The 5,893-nt window shown below is 35.3% G+C and overlaps 1 pseudogene; it reads left to right on the forward strand.

Moving 5' to 3' along the window:
• The first annotated feature begins 527 nt into the window (after positions 1 to 527).
• On the forward strand, positions 528 to 4,200 carry LOC120141648 (annotated as a pseudogene).
• The last annotated feature ends 1,693 nt before the right edge of the window (positions 4,201 to 5,893 follow it).

Genomic DNA, 5,893 nt, shown 5'->3' on the forward strand with positions numbered 1-5,893 from the left:
ACTCTTCTCACTGGGTTTAAAATTGGTTCTCTTCCTGTTAGGTATCTGGCATCCTTTAGTCACTAGAAAAGTCTCCCAAAAGGATTGTGTGGCCCTCATTGACAACATTAAGGCGCGGCTGTGTTTCTGGTCTACTAAAAATCTTAGTTATGCGGGTAGGTTGGAATTAATCAGAGCTGTCTTATTTAGCATCAGTAGCTACTGGTGTAGACAATGTTTCTGCCTAACTCTGTTCTTAAAAGATTGAACAAATATGCTCTCGGTTCTTCTGGAAAGGAGATGACAGACCCTTCTTGTGCCCGTGTTGGATGGAATAACATTTGCTTATTGAAATCTGAGGGAGGGCTCGGTATTAAAGATCTCCAGACCTGGAACAAAGCTGTATGCTTCTTCTTATCAAAAAAATCCTTGCTGGAGAAGGCTCTCTATGGGTCGCTTGGATTAACTGTTATGTGCTTAAGGGAAGTAATTTCTGGAATGCAGAAATTAGCTCAACGTCCAGCTGGAGCTTAAGGAAACTTTTTAATATGAGGGATGAGGCTAGTACTACATTGTCTGCTTCTTCATTCTCGGTGAGAACTATATGGGATGATATCCGGTTAAGAGACCCCTTGTTATTTGGCAGAAAATCATTGGTTTCCCTTCCATATTCCTAAACTTAGCTTGATTTCTTGGATGGCTTTACTTGATCGTCTCCCTACTAAAGATAGACACCTTCGTATGGGGCTTATCAATGATTGCCAATGCATGTTTTGCGATGATCCGCTCGAAACTAGGGATCATTTGTTCCTTTACTGTCCTATGGCTAACATCTTGTGGAGTTCTATATTTTCTATTTCAGGTCTTCGATTTTGCACTCGTCCTTGGGAACTTTATTGCTTGGGCTTGCTCTTATTGGAAAGGAAAATCTTTACTTACTACTATAATGAAGCTTGCTCTCAATGCTATGATTTACTTTATTTGGGAAGAAAGAACAAGAGACTTTTTCAAGGGCGATCCAGAAAACGCAAGATATGTTCCGCCTCATCAAGGATACTGTTCATTGTTAACTTAGCGATAGAATTTAAATAGCTTTGACACTGTAAATTCCAACCTGTGCAAGCATTGGGACATTGTCTGATTTGACTCTTTTTGTTTGTTGATTGTCTGATGCTTTCTTTCCTAAGTTTGTATTTGGTTTGTTCTTGGGTAATAAAATATTAAATTATCCAAAAAAAAAAAGTTTGAATTGGGATGAATTAATGGAATTATTTAAAATTGAGTCAAATAGACTGCCTTCATGTTATATGTACCTATCTGATCAGAGAAATGGAATTATTTAAAGCGTTAGTATTTTAAATACTATAAAATCTAATTCCATATATTGTCATGTTCTGCAGGGATGCGTATATTGCTTTATACTTTAAAGCCTTCACCAACTTTTCATTGTTTGTTTCACGAGAAATTCAACAATTATTAGTCAGAAAGACTGCTAAGTAATTACTCATGACTCAACTTCTGTCAAACTAAATATATTAAGATAATGTTTTAGAGGCACCAACATTGAAGGAGAGAGTAGAAAGAAAATGGACTCAGTATATTTGCATATTTTATACTTCAAATATAGTAAAAATATCTTCAATTACGTGTCTTTTTTGACTTTAATGATCAATCTTCTATCTATAAATACATGCATCAATTGCATACTTACTCTCATCCGAATCTCTGTTTTTAACCTTATAAACAGTAGGCAAAGGCAGCAAACCAATCTTTGTGTTATTTGCTTCCAAAAAGTCTACTCATTTCCTCCGAGGTATCTTTGACAATGGCTTCAACACAAGTTCACAAGTTGCTGCTTCATCCCTTCCCGTCATTCCAACGGACACTGAAAACCGGCCCAAGGCCGACTTTCATCCCGGCATTTGGGGTGATATGTTCATTCAATGTCCCAATATGGTAATCTATAATTTCTTTTATTCTTTTTACAAATTTCTTTATCTATCTTTGAGTTTTGTTTGCTGAGATTTGATTGTCCTACTTGAGCAGGATATTGATGCTGCAACTGAATTACAATTCGAAGAATTGAAAGAGCAAGTGAGGAAGATGATTGTGGGACCCGTTGATGATTTGAACCAAAAGCTGGCCTTCATTGATGCAGTTCAAAGATTGGGTGTAAGTTATCATTTCGAGAAAGAGATTGACGATGAACTTGAGAATATTTACCATGACATGAAGAGCGATGATGTTGAGTATGATCTCTACACCACAGCTCTTCGATTCCGATACTAAGACAACATGGCTACCGTGTTTCCTGCGGTAATTTAGTCTTGAACTTTCATACTTTTAAGATTATTGAACCGTAATTCGTAATTATCAACACACACAAAACTTAGAAATATAAATATATTGATGTATTGATGATGACTTGGGGTGGTGGAGCAGAGGCATTCAACATGTTCAAGGATGTGGAAGGGAATTTCAAGGCATCACCGGCGAGTGATGTGCGAGGATTGTTGGAACTTTACGAAGCTTCCCATATGAGGATCCAAGGGGATGATATACTTGAGGAAGCCATTTCTTTCACCAAAGCTCAACTTACCCTCTCATTACCAGCATTAGACCATCCACTGTCGGAACAGGTCGATCACGCCTTAAAGCAGTCGATCCGAAGGGGGTTGCCGAGGGTTGAGGCCCGGAAATTCATTTCCGTATATGAAGACATCGAATCCCATAACAAAGCACTGCTTCAGTTCGCAAAGATTGATTTCAACTTGCTGCAACTTTTGCATAGGAAAGAGCTAAGTGAGATCTGTAGGTAAGTTTTGCTATGAAGCCTAACCCTTATTCATAAATCATCCTGTTGTTGTTTAGTTTTCTATTTCTTACAAATGAATTGAAAGCCAGATTTTTATGATTCTTTGAAGGTGGTGGAAGGATTTGGACTTTACAAGAAAGCTGCCATTTGCAAGAGACAGAGTGGTGGAAGGGTATTTTGGATTATGGGAGTTTACTTTGAACCCCAATACTCTCTTGGGAGAAAGTTTTTGACAAAAGTCATAGCAATGGCTTCCATTGTGGATGACACATATGATTCATTCGCAACATATGATGAACTCATTCCCTATACAGATGCAATTGAAAGGTTGGATTTCTTGCATTATAAGTTAACATTCATTTTGTGATATTTAAATCCTAGACTTGTCGGATATGACCGAATGAAGCGTTGGGTTTGAAATTAATTTTCACATTGTGTTTCAGGTGGGATCTTAAATGCATGGATCAACTCCCGGAGTACATGCAAATAAGCTACAAGGCACTGTTGGACGTTTATGAAGAAATGGAACAATATTGGTAGATCAAGAGAGGCAATACCGAGTCGAGTACGCTAGAAAAGCGTAAGTAACAATACGATCATGTTGGAAAAAATGTAAAAAATTCGATAATAATTATATTGTGAACTTGATGCTCTCAACCATCAGATGATACGCCTTGCTCAAGCTTACCTTTTGGAGGCGAAATGGACACATCTAAACTATAAACCAACGTTCGAGGAGTTTAGAGATAATGCATTGCCGACCTCCGGCTATGCCATGCTTGCCATCACGGCGTTCGTCGGGATGGGCGATGTTATAACCCCGAGACCTTCAAATGGGCAGCCAATGACCCTAAGATCATCAAAGCCTCCACCATTATTTGCAGGTTCATGGACGACATTGCTGAACACAAGGTATACTTGCTATATACCCACCCACATTCCTAGATTCTAAACTTTTGGGGTATGCATTTGCTAAATGAAGACATGTCCCATATGGGTGCAGTTCAACCACAGGAGAGAAGACGATTGCTCGGCCATCGAGTGTTACATGGAACAGTACGGCGTGACGGCGCAAGAAGCATACGATGAATTCAACAAACACATCGAGAGTTCATGGAAAGACGTAAACGAAGAGTTCTTGAAACCGACGGAAATGCCGACACCGGTTCTTTCCCGGAGTCTCAACCTTGCGAGAGTTATGGATGTGCTTTACAGAGAAGGCGATGGTTACACGCATGTTGGGAAAGCTGCTAAAGGAGGGATCACTTCTTTGTTGATCGATGCAATCCCACTTTGAACATTCAAAATTTGACCTCTCTTCTCAAGATGATTTTCTACCAACTACTATTCATAAAGTTTGTACTGAACTGAAAAGAAAAGTCTAAATTTATAATTTGTTTTTCTTTTATGTACAAAGGAATGAAGAAATCAATACTCTTTGTTCTTTGCCACTTTTCAATGCAATAAAATTATTTTTCATCCATTTTTCTTTAGCGTGCAATATTTGTTTTAATTTTATTTTTTAATAGCTAAAACACATGCACCATTCATTTTATTATGGGTGAGCAAAACTCGACTCTACTCGACTAAAAAAATCAAATTTCTTTTCAATTAGAGTTATTCGAGTTGAGTTATCGCCATGCATTTTTTGAGTTCGAGTTAAGTTAAAATTTGAAAATTTCGTGTTACTCAAAAAATTAAAATTTTGGCTAACTATTTTGATAATTTTACGGTTTAGACCCTGATTTCCTTATTCATTCTATTTCTCCTTCATTTTAAGTCCATTTCTTTTACCAAATTTGAATCACATGCTCCTAAACCATCTTAGAATACCTATGTGCGTTAGATTCCTCTTTTTGATACCAATTTTTTATTTTTAATTTAATTCCTCATTTTTTTCATAACTTCCTTATTTCTTCAATTAATCATTCATTTTATGTCCATTTTCATCAAAACTGAACCACATGCTCTTATATCACTATAGAATATCTATGTAACTTCAATTCCTATTTATTCAATTCGTATTTGGTATTTTGACTATAACTATTTACAAATTCTTTCTTCCCATCAATTCCTTGACTCCTCTATACTCTCATCAACATTTTACGCTCAAAATATATTCTTTAAAATATAATATTGTAATTATATTTTATAATTTTAGATTACATTTGATATATTAAATAATATTATAATGTGAAAAGAAAATCGGAAAATTGAAAACAATCTTTATCATAATACTATAAATAATTATAATAAAATTTGTATAGAAACTTGAATTTTTTCTTAAATTCTACTTGACTTAGAAAAATTTCAAGTTAAGTTTGAATCACAAAATACGACTCATCAACTCGAATAACTCAAAAAATTTGACTTAATTCGACCTAATTCTCACCCCTGCCTATAGCATATGAAAACTGTCTTTGGATTTTCGCCGCATTCTTTAGATTTACTGAATGAAATATTCAACACAATTCCTTAATTTCCAAAGCTTTTTGAAAGAAAAAAATCTATTAAACGAGTCTCTAGAATTTCCAAGGCATTGAATGATTGATTACACAGCCAAATTTTGTTAATTAACTTTAGTAAACATAAAATAGCTTTTAAATTACAATTTTTTTTATTAAAGATACAAAATAAGACCATATAAGTATTTTTAATTACTCAATCAATTAACAAATCTCTTTTAAATTACATTTTTAATATATCACAAAAACAATTTTTTTATATTATAATAGTGTAACGCCCCAAATCCCGGATTAATAGTTCGAGTCAACTCGAAACCCATATTTTGAGCACAAATGAACCATTAGAATAGTTTAGACCAAGTTTAGTGATAGTGGACTTGAGTTGTTGCCCAAGATAGTTAAAGAAGAGTGATGAGTATTTTATGAAATAAAAGAAGAGGGACCAAAAGTACAATTTAACCATTATTCAAATTAAAAGCTGAAACCCCCTATTTTATGTCTTGTTACGTGGACCACTCCCCCTATTAGTTCACCAAACACTCTTCTCTTCTATGATCTCATATTTCTTCTCTTCCCTTCCTCCTTAAAGTGAAAGTTTCAAGGATTTAAAGCCTAGTTGAGTTTATATAAGGTA

This window comes from Hibiscus syriacus, unplaced genomic scaffold (genome assembly GCF_006381635.1).
Source record: "Hibiscus syriacus cultivar Baekdansim isolate YM2019G1 unplaced genomic scaffold, ASM638163v2 tig00110812_pilon, whole genome shotgun sequence".
NCBI classification, from domain to species: domain Eukaryota; kingdom Viridiplantae; phylum Streptophyta; class Magnoliopsida; order Malvales; family Malvaceae; genus Hibiscus; species Hibiscus syriacus.